Source organism: Saccopteryx leptura, chromosome 5 (genome assembly GCF_036850995.1).
Source record: "Saccopteryx leptura isolate mSacLep1 chromosome 5, mSacLep1_pri_phased_curated, whole genome shotgun sequence".
NCBI lineage: Eukaryota > Metazoa > Chordata > Mammalia > Chiroptera > Emballonuridae > Saccopteryx > Saccopteryx leptura.
This window is the reverse complement of record NC_089507.1, coordinates 184461590-184477963: the sequence shown is the minus strand read 5'-3', so window position 1 is coordinate 184477963 and position 16374 is coordinate 184461590. Positions and strand designations below refer to the sequence as shown.

The window sequence follows — 16374 nt, the reverse complement described above, 5'->3', positions numbered from 1 at the left end:
GCAGTGGTGCAGTGGATAGAGCATCGGACTGAAACACGGAGGACCCAAGTTCAAGATCCAGAGGTCGCCAGCTTGAGTGCCGGCTTACCTGGTTTGAGCAAAGCTCGCCAGCTTGGACCCAAGGTCGCTGGCCCAAGCAAGGGGTCACTTGGTCTGCTGAAGGCCCACGGTCAAGGCACATATGAGAAAGCAATCAATGAACAACTAAGGTGCTGCAACGAAAAACTAATGATTGATGCTTCTCATCTCTCTTCCTTCCTGTCTGTCTATCCCTCTCTCTGACTTTCTCCTTGTCTCTGTCAAAAAAAAAAAAAAAAAAAAAATCTTTCTAGCCACTGGACTGCAAGCTTCAGAGGACCTGGGATCATGTCTGCTTTTGATCGCCATTAACTTATCAGTACCAAACCCAGGGCCTGGTTCATAAAATACGCTCAATGTGTTTTTAATGAATGTATTAGTGTAGGAGTGTGTGTATGTGTATACATGAATGTGTATTTATAAAGAGAAACTTTGAATTGTCAGGGCATTAACAGATTACTCTCAATATCAAAAAGTTATTTTTAATTCAAGTGCCTTCTTTTATTTTTATGTGTCACTTTCTTCTAGTGCTTATATCCTCAGATCATGCCAGACGAATCTGTTTAAAGGAAGTCATATTTGGGGGGAAAAAGAAAATATAACCCTTATATTACAGCATCTTCTTTGCTCTGATAGCTCTGGTAATATTTTTCCAAAGAAAGTTATCGCTATGCAGTTTTTTTCATAAGCCAGAGATTTTAAGTGAAAGGGGAGCTACTGGACCCTAAAACACATCCCTGTTCAATTCTGCATTAATCACTGGAGAAGAGAGTCACACGTTGCTGCAGTGGGCAATCTGAGGACTCGGGTACTTGCGTGTGTGCGTGTGCGTGTGTGTGTGTGTGTGTGTGTGCGTGTGTGTGTGTGTGTGTCCGTCCTTTAAAACATTATGTCCAAATCTATATTTTTACTTCTCGAACCGGGAGCTGTGATTTTATAGCAGGAAACATTGCAAAAGTCAATCAGTTTTCCATCTCTGGCTTCGTGCTGATATAAGATAACAACACGCAAAAAGGAAAAAACAAAGGCTAGTGGAAATTTACACAAATTGTTTTCAGTGGAAATACTTTCATAAAGATGAGCTACCAATAGAAAATTATCTACATTCAATGCACACTTTTTGTCTCTAGTTATCATGTTATACTTGCTATCATCCAGAATTAGTTGGCATTATAGTATCTTAAAAAATGCAAGTGATTTCTCTGAAAACATCCCATCATATGCTGAACCTACTTTTTTTTTTTCTCTCTCATTTCATGGAAGAGAAGCCATTAGCAATATGCTTCTAATTTGATCTCAAACTCTTCAGCCACTGAGAGAAATTGTGGTGAAGGGATTATTAAGATAGTAAATAGATGATGAAAGAAAGTATCTCTGTCAGTTAGCTGCTTACACTCATATGCTCTCATTTGGGGAAAATGTGGAGAGTGGGATATTGACTGTCTAGTTGGCTTAGAGTGTTTCTTTTTCTTTGGTAGTTGTCATAGTAATGCACAGGGGCTATAGATTGAAAATGGCGTGGGAATTGATGAACTGAAGAATTTAGGGCCCTAAAATAATTTCCCCAAGAACACCCTGCTCCATAGAGCAAGTATTATGAAAAATATTTTCTTTGGCTTATTGTACATTTGTAATCAGGGAATATCTGTCATTCTAGGATTCAAAAACTTCTGCATGTGAGACATTTTTAGATAAAATAAATTTGAGGCATGGTAAGGAGGTGGTAGATTAATATGAATTTAAGAGATCATAGTTTTTGTTCAGTCAAGTATGCAACAGACCAAATTCCCTGTATTTTGTTTGTTTGTATTGATTTTGGAGATAAAAGGCCATGATGGTTTTAAGAAGTCATGGCACTAAAAATGGCTTACAGTAACGAAAGGTGATGTCATCTTTGTCCTGAGAGGATGTTGGCTTGCTTCTTCTCATCTGACAATTGCTCAGCAATCAAGGCATAGGTTCTACCATGATGGCTAACTCAAGATTCATCTCCCAATTTTTGTTTCTGAGATCACCTTTCAGATTTAGTACATCTGGAGGAACCAGAGTGACCCCGGAGCCAAAGGACTTCATCAGAGCAGGAGAGCCCACCCTCTCCTGTTGCTCTCCCCATGAAGTCCTTAGACCATTTCATATGAAGTCACCTTAACCAAGCTCTTGCCATTCTTTTTCATAAGCTATTGGATGAGGTCAATTTATGGGGAATATTTCTTGCCTCATTTACTTCAGAATGCCATATATGCTATTTAAATCAGATACCAGTGCTTAATAACTTCATTTACATGCATATACCGTATTTCCCCATGTATAAGATGCATCCTTTTTCGAAAAGGTCTAAAAACTGGGTGCATTTTATACAGTAGTTGTCAAGTTATTTAAGAAGTGAGGCATTTCAAATGCCATAGATGGAACTGAGGACGAGCCAATATATGAAGACAGTGATTTGTCATCAGACACAGATGAGGACAAGCTAAGGGATGGAAGTTTTGACAGTGATAAGTTGTATGAATTTTGTGATGAATAAAACTTGAGTTCAATAACTTTATGTAATACATTTTTTCAAATTTCGGGTCCTAAAATTAAGGTGGTCTTATACCTGGAAGTGTCTTATACATGGGGAAATACACAATATATGCATATATATATACACAGTGGTACCTTGAGATACAAATTTAATTCGTTCTGTAACCGAGCTTGTAAGTCAGTCAACTCGTATATCAAACTGCCGATACTGGATCCATTCACCAACACGCCAACTAGTGGCAGCTTTCCAAATCACGACTCGTATCTCAGAATTTTGCTCAGATCTCAAACAAAAATATGAACCGAGTCGCAGCTAGTATCTTAAAAAAAATTCGTATGTTGGTCTGTTTGTATCTCAAGGTACCACTGCATATATATGTATGTGTATATATGTATATATTTTAATATATATATTTTCATACATGGCCAGAAGCCTCTAAGATTCAGAACTATATTAACATATATATGTGTGTTTATGTATATATATATATATTAAAATTGTAAGTAAAATGACCTGAAAATTGTACCTCTCATAAACAGTGACTATACTGAAATTTGATGAATAAAGTCTAGTAAATTCAATAACTTTATAGTCTTTTCTCCCAGGCAAACAATACTTAGTTTTTGAGAGTGTTACTAGCTTGCTTTTGAGAGAGTCAAACTTTAATGCAAACTGTGTTATATAAACATTATTGCTAAAATAAGTAGAGCTGAAAAATTCAAAACTGTTGTGAAAACACAAGTATTCATTGTCTTATCTTTATGCTTTCCTGTGTCTTTTCTTCTTTGGGGGAAAATATAGTTCTGAATCTTAGAGGCTTCTCGCTATGTATGAAATTTTATATATAAGATTAAGAATAAAAACAGTCCATTAATGAGAAGAGCCAAAATCAGTGTACCTGATTTTGTTTAAGTAGGATTTCTTTATCTTTTAAAAATGATCTCTTAAGACTTACTGGAATCTTGGGTCATTATGGAAGGCCTAATTTTGTTCATTCATTCTGTTTTCCAAATGTATTGCCCTCATCCTTGCCATACTTCCATAGTTCTTAGGGCTTTCCATTTCTTCAGAAGAAAAGCAAGAATCTTACTGAGACTTTCATGGCCTTGTGTGGTTTGTCCTCTACCTGAGTCTACTCCTGCCTCTCCATTGCTCACTATACCATAGGCACCTTGGCTTCCATCAGTTCCTAAAATAGAACTAGCCTTTTCCTTCCTCGGGGTCTTTCGGTTCTTTCTTGCTAGGTGACTGAATACTTGACTCCTTCTCCTTCTGGTGAAATTTTAAGTACATCCCCTTCTCCAAGTGGCCTTGTCTGACCACTTATTCAAATTCCTCCCCAGTATTCTTCTCACAGTGTCCGATTATTGTCTTCACTGCATTTAACAAAGTCTATGGTCTTTAAAAATGCATTGACCTTTCCATTAAGTGGAGTTTCTTGACAGTAGGAACCTTCTCTTCTGATTATTAATTATATTCCTGGTACTCATAATTTGCTTGGCACATAGTGTTGGTCACAAAAGTTATAATGGATTAATTTCAACTATAACTTGGAAGGCTGTCAAGCCCCTTCACAGTTAATGACTGCCTTGTATCCCCACTCTTGATGTAGTGAGGTGTTAACAACATGCTCCCAGCTTTATAAAGACATTTCTAACAAATGCAAGAAGAGCAAAACACATTGTTTAAACTGTGAATCTTGACACTATCATACTGTTTTATAAATTCATTGCATAAGGTGACAATTTAGAATTAAATATTTGCAAGAGAACAGAAATTATCTTTTATAATTTTGTTTCCTTCATGTAGTCTCTTTATCATAATGGAGATAACAAGTAAATACAAAGTTTTGGGACAACTTAGCAAATGAGTAATGCAATCAGGATTTATAAGGAAATCATGTTATTTCAATGACAATGCATTAAAGCCTTAATTTATTATATTTCACTACTGTGTAGCAAATTGTAAAACAAAACAAAATAAAATAACACTGTTAGATAAATCTGTGATTCAATTCATAATACCCTGAAATGTTCATGGGAATTCAGAAGGTAAACTTTATTTAGTTTCATGAGATTACAGAGCACCAATTTGAACAATAATGCTATTTATTAAAGAAAATAGATCTCATTAAAGAAAATAGATCCAATATGGTGCATTTTAAAAGTCTGTATATTAACTTCACTGATTTAATATTTTTTAGAAGCAAAAATCAAGCATAGGAATTTTTATTTTCAGTGCTTTGTTTTTGGGTGTGTGTTTGACCAGCAGATGATTTGTGCCACTGCATTTACACAGCATTGTCACTTCAGTAAGTTTCTATAATGTCATTCTCTATTTTAGGATGATCCCATCACTGTTTATCGTGTAAAACACAAGTATTCTGCATAGATTGTTCAATGGCAATTTCATACCCAGAATGCCTCGTGGAGCCTCACTGCAGTCCAATGTCCTTAGCCACACTAAGTTGTTGGATCAAGGCATGTGACTTTGGTAATGTTTAGTACTTTTGAAAACATGGATTGGGAACAAATATTTAAGTGATATTGACTGAAAGATAATTAGTCCATATAATATCATAGATAATATCATGACAAATTAAGTTCATTTGAGGAAACCATTTCCTAGACAGCAGTTTGATAGCCTCTCATGGAGATGATTTTATCCAACTAGGCTTTTGGGTGCTTCCCCAAACTTGTGTGGAGAATATTTATTACAAGCACTAAGAATCCTATCATTGGGATTACTCTGAGAATTTCATTGCAGATGCTAAAGAGCTCTCTAGGTAGGAAGTCAGCATCAGAAATAGTTGTTTTTATTCTTAGATAACTACCATTAGGGTAGTTATTGCTTTGTAAACACTGTAATTGATCATCTTTAGCTTCTAGAACACTAAGAAAACCAAACCTGAGTGCTCATGAATAGTTACAATAGATCATGGCATGTGTCTGTGTACAAATCTATCTAGTCTCTCCATTTTACCTTCCTTCATTTCTCTTTTTTCTTGCTCATATTTAATTCAAAGTATCTTGCTTAATTAATTACATGCTTTCTGTTAAGCTAACTTGAATTCCTTTTTGAAATTAAGTAGGTTGTTAATTCATTATTTACTGTATGGATTTATTATTTGGCTTATTATAATTTTCAAGTCATTAGAACAACAGGAGAATTTAGAAAGCATTTTTGATATGTGATTAGGCGTATCAAAAGTAGACTTTGGAAAGGTCTTGCACTCTTAATATTTTTTATTTTTATATATGTTTTTAGAAATATGTGTTTTATATATTATATTGGAGTTAATTTTCTTAAACTTTTCTACTGCATAGGAAACTGATGAGATTTTTAAGGATAAAATAAAAGTATTTGATAGCATAACATCTAGAACAAAAAATAATGGTCTTAGTTTAATTAGATAGTCTGTCATCATCATTTGCATAATAACATTTTATCTTTGTATTCAGACAGTTTCTAACATACAAAGAGATTGTATTAAAAGGTATATTTATAAATTATTAAAAGCACAAAATTTATTTTCATGAACAATACATTTTCTAAATGGATTAGTATCTTAGGTTAGCTCATAAAAAATTTTCTCATTCTTAGTGTAGAAAAAATAATACTAATTTTCAGCGAGAAATTGTAGAAAATGCTATTTTATATCTTAAAATAGAAACAAAATTATCAGGAATTAGCTTTTTTTCTTAATCTTGAAGCTTAAGAGAAGATTGGTATAATTAGAAGATCAGGATATATAGATAAGAGAGAACTTCTGGTTGTTCTTAAAGGGAGTAAGATCCATTGTACTGCCCTATTTCACTTCACAATATGGGAGTTTTTCCTTCCTTTTTGTCAATACAACAGCAGTGGTGGATATTCTTCCATTTGTTAGCGTGTTTAAGTTCTCTATTGACTTAAAGTAGAATGAGAAACAGGAAAGGGGAAAGGCAAATATAGAGTAAGTGGTTTGATATTTATGAGCTAATTGGACAACAGCTGGGGCAGAAGAGTGCATTTGATTAAGGGGAAGTTTATGAAGATGAGGGAAATTTTCTGAGGTGGCGCCAAATAAGCCGTAAAGTACTGAAGTCAGGAAGGGTGTAGAGGAGCCGCTTACTGCAGGGAACTTCTAGGGGAGAATGAACTCCGGGTGGAGGGATGTTGGGTCACTCATATCCCCCATGTTGCTAGTAGAATGGGGGGCAGGGAAGCAGGGGATAGGGAGGGATCCTGAACAGGTGGCAATTTCTTTATTTCAGGGTGTTTACAATCATGGATGTGCTTGTACTTTTAAATTTTTAGCTCTAACGTACAGAAGTGATTCGAAATTAGATTTTAAGTATGAAAGTCCTGAGCCGGGGCCCAGTTGCATCATAAATAATCAATTAGTATTAATTCTTATTATTTGTTGGCATTTATTACAATTATCAGTGGGAATTCTTCACGTTCATGTTTCTTACTACTAACTTAGTCTAAGTCATGAGTCACATACATTTTAAAACAACACGCAGCATGCTTCTCCTCGGTCCCTCTCCCTCGCTCGCATTGCGGACCTCATTCCCTCCCGGGCTTCGTCCTACACTCCTGGGGCTTTCTGTCCTTCCTTCCTGTGCGTCATTCTGAGGTCTCTTCCTCCCTCAAAAAATCAAAAAACAAAACAAAACAAAACATTTGCCCTCTCTATTTTATACTTTCCTTTTTTTTTTGTATCACTTATAACTTGAAACTTGTGTCTTGATTCATTATTGTCTTCTTGTAACTTCTATTTTACAATCTCAACTGTTCAAAAGTGACCTCTATTTATTAAACTTCCCTGAAGCTACTGCTGTGGAATGACCGGGGTCTCCATGTGCAGATCTTCCCTGTTCTCCTCCTCTCGGGGTCCCTTGCAGTGAGACTGTGAGCCACGCTCTTCCTGGAACTCCTGTGGTTTCTGACAGCTCTTCATATCACTACTCCTCTATTGAAACCCTACATCTTCAAGTTCCGTCTCAGGTGCTTCCTTCTCCGTGAACCCTTTCCTGATTTTCCCATCTGCTCCCCATACATTTTGTCTTTGCTTCTATTGGAAAGTCTATTTTTTCTCTTTGATTTATAGTTATCTGGGTATTGTTAAGATCTCTGTCTTAGATTCTGACAATAGCCTTCTTTAAAAACAGGAAATTGTCTTCTATAACTGTGAAAATCATTCAGCTAGTAAATTCCAATAAATGTTTGTTAGGGGTTGGCTTCCTTTTTGTATAGAATCTATGGAAGCATTCTCACTGCTGTAATTATTAACACTTGAGTGGCGATATCTATTTATGAGGTAAAAAAGTGACACATTCCTTATACAATTCCTAGCATCATACTCATGTTAGTAACTGTGCTTTCTTTGTGGTGAACACTCAGGATATTATAGACTTTTTTTTCAGTAAGTTTACTGCTCCTTTATCCAAAGTAGTTCTTACCTAAACTTGTTTTTTCTTCCCAAGATTGTCATTGTGTGATAGCTGTTTCCACTCATTGATATGCTAAGTTAAATCTAAGAGTGCTGAACCCTGACACCAGCTTTATACTCCTTAGCTGCTTCTCCTGGGTGCTTTTACTGTGACAGCTATTTTAAGGCCCACAACCTGAAATGAAATTTTCCCTTGATGAAACTATAGATGAATTTATTCTGAAAATACACTGTTGCCCTTGGGTCTGAGGTGCCCCTTGGTAGAACCCCCACACACACCTAGATGCTCCTTACTTTATAATTGACAAGCATTTGGACTACTGTGTATTAGAAGGGAGTTTTGCCCACCGTGAAGACAAATCAGAAAGTACTCAGGCATTTCCTAACTGATAAGTTTCTGCAATGTGGATCACTACCACATTCCCCCAAATTCTTTCTGTTTCACAGTAGGCAGATCTTTGTGACATTGCTGAATATTGCCTCTGTGGTGGATGTGACTCCAGATATGTTCTCTTCCCTTTTAGGGCCTGAGGGTAGTTCGCATTATCTCCTGCTGATGGGGCTGCTCAGCTCATAGCCCAGGACCTTTGTCTGCTCTCTTGCCTTCCCCAAGAGAGACTGACAGTTCCTTCTATGCCTGTCAGAGACTGCAGCACTTGTAGAACCGTCATCCATCAGGCCATCCTGTAACACAGCAGGGATTCCCTCCTCTTGAACTTACTCTTTTCAAGTGTCTACGGAGGCTTAGATGACTCACGCAGAAGTCAGCTCATGGTGTCTCTTCACAAAATGAGAGATTCTTCTTCCTCTGCTCCTCTGGGATAGAGAAGAGCCAGTGGCCCTGACTCAATGTATGAGGGTGACAAAATAATCAAATCAAATTTTAAAAAAAATCACACAACAAAACCTACCTGTCCTGATGTCTTGTCTTTGTCTTTTTTTTTTTTTTCTCCTTGATCATAAGATTGGGTCCTTGCTCACAGAGCACATGTTTGTTAGGTGCTACTGAAAGTAAGCTCTGCAGTAGTCCTTGATGATGCACTGTCACGTCACTATGGAGCTTGGCAGCTGGGCACCAGAGCTGAGGAGCTTTCCGAGCTCCACTGAGACTGGTGGGGCCTTTGATTCTAGGAGGAACCAGAGATGATTCTCCTGATTGTGGAGCTGGAGAATCTATCAGGGCTTTGGGAGCCCTGAGTGAAAGGGAATCATTTTCCCTGCCTGTTTGCTCCTCCACCGGTGTGAAACTTTAATAAATGGAATGGCCCATCATCTTTTGGGCTCCACTGTTTCTTTACCATCTGCCAGAATCCAATGTGAACCTGCATGGCCACGACAGCGGTGGCCACAGGCCTTACAGAGGGCAATACGAGAGTCCAGAAACTGTGCAACTTATAGATGAATGTGTCCATCTAGTAAGGAAGGCTGAATGTTACACTGATAGCTTCAACCTAACCTGAATATTCTTGTTGTATTTTGGATACTTTTTTCTAAGCATTTTTAGAGGTAACCAAAATGGAATTTCAATAGCCAAGGAATCCAGGAATGTCTCAGCTTTCCCCAACTAAAACTGTACTCCAGGGCAGCGTTCCAAAGAGCTCTATGCAAGCAATGGCGGCGAGTGGGGAATCAGTCTACAGTCTGAATATCTAGTGGTCTAGCTCAAAACCACCACTCCTACTTGATGCTAGAGTAAGAGGCTACCTCTTACTCTTCAAATTTGCGAATAGAGAAAGAATGTGGGGTTTTACAATAAAAAATAAAAAAAAACTGTGGTCCTATCTATTAGAAAATGTGACTCAATTAGTAGCTCATACTCTAACCAATCGAAATAACAATCCCCCCCCCCCCATGTCTCTCTGATGAGACAAAGGAGTTGGCAGAAATAATGTAGGTCTGGTAGAAGGAGACAGAAAGCTCCCTCCCCCATACTCCTGTCAGTCTCTCTCCTGCTGCGTTTCTCCGTCTGACACACCTCATCAACATACTCTGTACTTCCTGACTTTCTGTTGAAATGTGAAGCATCGGATTAATTGAAGGCTGCTGCCCTTATATGACCATGTTTAGAACATGTCATCCGTAAATATAGCCAACTCAGTAATTCATCATAACTTGGAAGATAGGACTGCTCATGCCGGTAAGGATGAAGCCATTTAGTCCTGTTCTCTTCTGGGTAGAATATTTCCTGGTGGTGCATCTTATTTCCTTACCCAGCTGTGATGAAAAACCTTTTTGGTCTTGGCAGGAAGGGAAATTTACACTCCATTTACTTACTTTTGGCAAAAACACTTTCTATTTTAACACCTATTTGAAAGTGTAAAAACATTCTTTTGTTGTTGTTGGGGGGAGGATGAATTATTCATACAATTTTCTTGCTTTAAACCAGAACAATGATACATCATTCTTTAAATATCTGTCAGACAAGCTTTCAGTTTTAACTCTTTTGGTTCCTGCTCCTGCACTACACAAGATCGTTGGGTTTGCATGAGAGCCAAAATGCTCAAAGTGATTCTGGGTTCTGTTGGACTTCTTAACTTTAAAACTTTTTTTTTCCTCTTCATTTTGGAATACCCTGAATACATACATGGTTTGAGGTCATTTTCTTGATACCTGTAGCAGCCAATTGGAAGCACCTAAGAAACAGCACATGGTGCAGCGTGTTTGCAGTGCAACTGTTGCCATGTGTCGAAAGCCTAAATATCTTTTTATTTCTAGCAATTGATCTCAAGCATATGCAGAACTATTAGCTACAAGAACAATCAGCATTGTTAATAACACTGGGGAACAAATTTTTTTTCATTTTCTCTTGCATGAGGTTTTAGAACTGTTTCTATATATTTCTGCATCGCTGATTCCAAATCTGAAATCTGTTTTTTGGTGCATGCTCCAATTTTTATGCAATTTTAATTTCTTTTTGTTACATTTAATGGCATGCATTGGTTTTTAAATTGGAGTTAAAGGGCAACAACTCTTGGATTGAGCATAACCACAAGGCAATTTTTTACAAATAGCACTTTTACAAAATTGTAGTTGTTTTTAAATGTAAAAAATTATTATCTGATAAAAACACCCTCTTATTTTGTTTTAAGATTGAATCATGGCTGCTTTGAGTAGGTGTAAATGTAAGAATAGTCCTGACACTTTCTGTTATATATGTGGCTGTTACACACTTCAATGTCAAAGACACAATATTTCATCATTTGTGACATGTGCATATATGATCTATTTTCAAGTTCCCCTGGCAATCAAGACAAGAATTGGGCTCCTCATATTGTGTGTCATAATTGTGAGGAAATGCTTTGTGACTGGACAAAAGGAAAACACAAAGGAATGCCTTTTGGTATTTCCATAGTTTGGCATGAACCTAAGGACCACAGCAGTGACTGTTATTTCTGTCTGATCCATTCAAAGGCCTTCAGCAAGAAAAAACAGCATATGATTGCATATCCTAATATTCCTTCAGCAATATGACCTATCTCACACTCTGAGACACTCCCGGTTCCAGTTTTCAATGGTTTTATTTCTTCTAAGGACGAAGAAAGTGAACATGGTGATCAAGTGTATTTTGATAAGATGCATGAGGAAATGGTTGTAGAATCTGAAGGGTCTTCTTCTGATGCCAAGCAGTCATTAACCCCTCAGTAGTTTAGCCAACCCAAATTGAATGACTTAGTAAGAATGATATAAAAATTGTCCTCGACTTTCTGAAGTATGACGAGCATAACTGGATCATTTGTGTAGATCTTAAAATGGTAAATTTCCTGCTAGGACAACAGAGAGGTTTCACGAAGTATCTTTGTCTTCTGTGTTGGTGGGGCAGCCGAGCTTGGGAGAAACACTGGACACAGATGAAGTGGCCGAAACGTGAAGCTCTGGAAGTAGGGATGCAAAATATTGTGAATGAACCTGTAGTTAATCAAGACAGGATCATTTTTCCCCCATTTCACATCAAACTTGGCTTAATGAAGCAGTTTGTTCAGGCTTTGAATAAAGAAAGTGAATGCTTTCAATATATTATTTCTGCTCTTTTTGCCTTGTCTTTCGAGAAGATAAAAGCAGGTATATTCGATGGACCTCAAATTCGAACCCTCATACATGACAAAGAATTTGCCAGGAAGATGATTAAGGAGGAGAAAGCAGCATGGCAGTCTTTTGTGGAGGTTACAAAGAACTCCTTTGGCAACGAAAAAGCAGAAAACGATGAACTTCTGGTTCAAAAGATGCTGTTCGCTTTCCGCGACATTGGATGTAACATGAGCGTTAAGATTCACTTCCTGAACAGTCATCTTGATAAGTTTCCCGAAAATCTTGGAGCTGTTAGTGATGAGCAGACTACTTCTGAGCATCAGATGAGATTGTCCTCAACAAGTACACAAGCACAAGAGCTCCAAACGCAAATTTTTGCCTGAATAGAATTTAAATAAGTTTTGTGCAAATTTTATAAGTGTTTTAATATGTTCTATTTCAAAATTGTAGACAAATTCTGATGCAATCATATCTTTTAGTGTATTAGTGTATTTACTGCATTATATAAATTATTATATTTTCACAAACATGATGCCTAAGAAGACATTCTACTTCATTATGTTAAACTAAATGTCGAAAATTTTACAATAAGATGAAAACCTAAAATCTTGAATTGGAAAAAAACCCTGTAGCTTACAGAGAAAAACTAATGTCAGATTTGAGATCAGCACACTCAAATTAGGTAAGAACAAGTGTTTTTGTAGATGCAACAAAAATTTTGTTCCCCAGTGTAATAAAGGAAAGCCAGAAATGAATTAAATGCACACTATAAGCTATAAGAAAAGGCTGAAAGATTCATAAGAACTAGTCACTGAAAATGATACCATAAACATTATGTTGGTTGGCATGAAAACATGAAAATTGTTTCATATAACTCTAAATAAACAAATCATATTTTATCAACAGCATGAATAATATAATCTGATTTTGGTATAAAAATAAACATTATTTATTTAGGTTGTTAAACATGCACAGAAAATGGTCTGAAAATACACATAGCATACGGACAGTGTTTATCTCTGGTAGTGGAAAGGTAAGTGCTATGTTTTGTCTATTTATTGCTCTGTTGTATTCTGGAATACTCTATAGTGGACATGTATTATGTATTTGTATCATTAAATATTGGAAAATTCTTTAAAATAATATAGACGTCTTCAAATAGGGACTACAGGGGACAATGGTAGTGGAAATTGACAGTAGTTGTTTTATCCTGATTTTAAGATTTCTCGTTTGTCAAAAACACCTTAATCTTTACATTTAAGTCTAAAAACTTTGGCTATTTTTCATGTATATATCGTAACGGTCAAGTATCTTTTGTGGAGTCACACTTTTTGATTGACTAATTTCTGCATTTTCATTCAAATTTTACCACCTTTTTATTAAATAATTATAGTCAATGTTCACTTCTAGACATTTTATTAGATCTATATTCATTAAATAATAATTAAATGAATTGGTTGCTGACCATGTTCCCGGCCTATTTTAAATACTTTGTGTGGATTTACTTACCTAATTATTACATTACCCTGTGAGAAAGGTATTGTTAGTTTGCCCATGTCACAGAGGAAGGAACTAAAACCAGGGAAGGTGAATCTTTGTAGGAAGTGATAGAACCTTGTGGTAGATCTCATAGTACAGTTGACTCCAGGAGCAAACACATGTCTGTCATATATGCTACCCTATACTGTAGTTTTACCAAAGATGAGATTAAAAAAAATACCCACTTAAATTGAAACAGAACTTCAAACACCATATTAGTCTATTTTATCCCTGGAATTATAAAGTCAGCAATACTTTTTTTTATTAGAAGAAAAACATTCAAAAAGAATTTTATTTCCACAAATGACCTATAAAGAGCTTTAAAAATGACTTCTCTTTTTGATAATGTGTGTGATACATTTTGTATTAATGTAAAAAAAAAGTTATTTTGCCACCAATTAATTTCATATTTATTTTCTTTGGAATATTCTCTCATCTCCCTTTTACCTGTGTAGGGTAATTGCCTTTTTATTATTTTTTTTGTATGCATCCTATCAAATAACAAGAACCTACAAACTTACTGTTTTCAAAAGTTTGATTCATTATGCCCTTACCTCTTATTTTCAGAAAAGACAGTTTTCAAAAGCACCTCACATTTAGGTTTTCATAGCCCTGGTTGGTTGGCTCAGTGGTAGAGTGTCAGTCTGGTGTGTGGATGTCCTGGTTCAATTCCTTGTTGGGCACACAGGAGAAGCGCCCATCAGCTTATCCACCCCTTCTCCTCTTGCTTCTCTCTTTCTCCCCCTCTCCTGCAGCCATGGCTCAGTTGGAGTAAGTTGGCCCTGGGCACTAAGGATGGCTCCATGGCCTCCATCTCAGGCACTAAGAAGAGCTCAGTTGCTGAACAATGGAGCAACGCCCCACATGGGCAGAGCATCCCCCCTAGTGGGCTTGCCAGGTGAATCCCGGTCAGGGCTCTTGATGAAGTCTGTCTCTGCCTCCTTTCCTCTCACTGAATAAAAAATTAAAAGAAAAAAAAGTTCAGGCTTTCATTACTTAATGTACAAGTTCAAATACTAAGAAAAGAAAATTCTTATAAAGATCTCAATGTATATAATATTTAAAAACTACTTGACATCCCAGAAAGGGACAACAAATGTTTTTACACTTTAATGGTTAAATTCTTTTAATGATTGTCACACCAATTTCTTTTCATAGGCTTTAATCTATATTTTTTCTATTTATCATTTTCTCTTTTTTGCATCTATATTTTTTACCTTGATCACTTTGTCTCTCTTCTTTTATTTTTTCTACTTTTAATATTTTCTTTTTATCCAAAATAATGATATGGGTGGAAATAATATATGCAAAATAATGATTCTAAAGATTTAAAACAATAGATTAATAATTCTTTTCATGACAGTGAATGAATAATATTTTCTGAGTACAAAAACAGAGGAGCTAGGCCCTGGCCGGTTGGCTCAGCGGTAGAGCGTCGGCCTGGCGTGCGGGGGAACCGGGTTTGATTCCCGGCCAGGGCACATAGGAGAAGCGCCCATTTGCTTCTCCACCCCCACCCCCTCCTTCCTCTCTGTCTCTCTCTTCCCCTCCCGCAGCCAAGGCTCCATTGGAGCAAAGATGGCCCGGGCACTGGGGATGGCTCCTTGGCCTCTGCCCCAGGCGCTAGAGTGGCTCTGGTCGTGGCAGAGTGACGCCCCAGAGGGGCAGAGCATTGCCCCCTGGTGGGCAGAGCGTCGCCCCTGGTGGGCGTGCTGGGTGGATCCCGGTCAGGCGCATGCGGGAGTCTGTCTGACTGTCTCTCCCCGTTTCCAGCTTCAGAAAGATTAAAAAAAAAAAAAAAAAAAAAAAAAAACAGAGGAGCTAGGCCGGAACTCCCAAATGCCATAAAATAGAGTAGCTTTTTTTTATTCCTAAGTGAGAAGCAGGTCAGGGGGTGGAGGGAGGCAAACAGACAGACTCTCGCATGCGCCCAACCGAGATCCACCTGGCATGCCCACCAGGGGGTGATGCTCTGCCCATCTGGGATGTTACTCCATTGCAACAAGAGCCATTCTAGCACCTGAGGTAGAGGCCATGGAGCCTTCCTCAGTGCCCGGGCCAATTTTTCTCCAATGGAGCCTTGGCTGTGGGAGGGGAAGAGAGAGACAGAGAGAAAAAAGAGGGGGAAGGGTGGAGAAGCAGATGGGCGCTTCTCCTGTGTGCCCTGACCTGGCCGGGAATCGAACCCGCGACTTCCACACGCAGGGCCAATGCTGTACTGCTGAGCCAACTCAGCCAGGGCAAAATAAAATTGCTTTTATCAGGAAAGATTGTATTCCTGTTATTGGTATCAGAAAACTAACTGAGAAAATAACAAACAGTTTTTCCCTTTGCATACCAAGGGCAAAGGCAAACACTATCTGGTGATACTGCGGCAGCTCAGTTTCAAGGCCAACGTCTATATGATTCCCTTGACCTTTCCTCCTACTGGTAAGGTGCAGCTTTAGCTGCCACACTGACATGCAAGGTGGGATGAAAGAGCCCAGGTTTATAGGAGGGCAAACTGTTCCTAGAAATCCTCTGCTAATTTATGTTTACAGTTTGTTGGCACAATGTGCTTATAGGTTAATTCTAGTTTCACCAAGCTGGGCAGGGTATTTTAGTCACTAAAGATCACCACCTGAATAATAAATAAAGTTTATCTTAATAGAAAGAGAAACTGAATATCACATACACTTATTAGTTATATGGTTCCGTGCAATAAATTACTCCCAAATCTAGCGGTTTGAAATAACAGACATTTACTGTCTCACAGTGTCTGTAGACCAGG

At 37.5% G+C, this 16374-nt stretch overlaps 1 protein-coding gene across 4 annotated transcripts in view; it reads left to right on the top strand.

The window, feature by feature from the left end:
* MACROD2 (mono-ADP ribosylhydrolase 2) overlaps nt 1-16374 on the top strand; it is a 2059933-nt gene that overhangs the window by 765512 nt on the left and 1278047 nt on the right. The gene's annotated exons all lie outside the window — the stretch shown is intronic.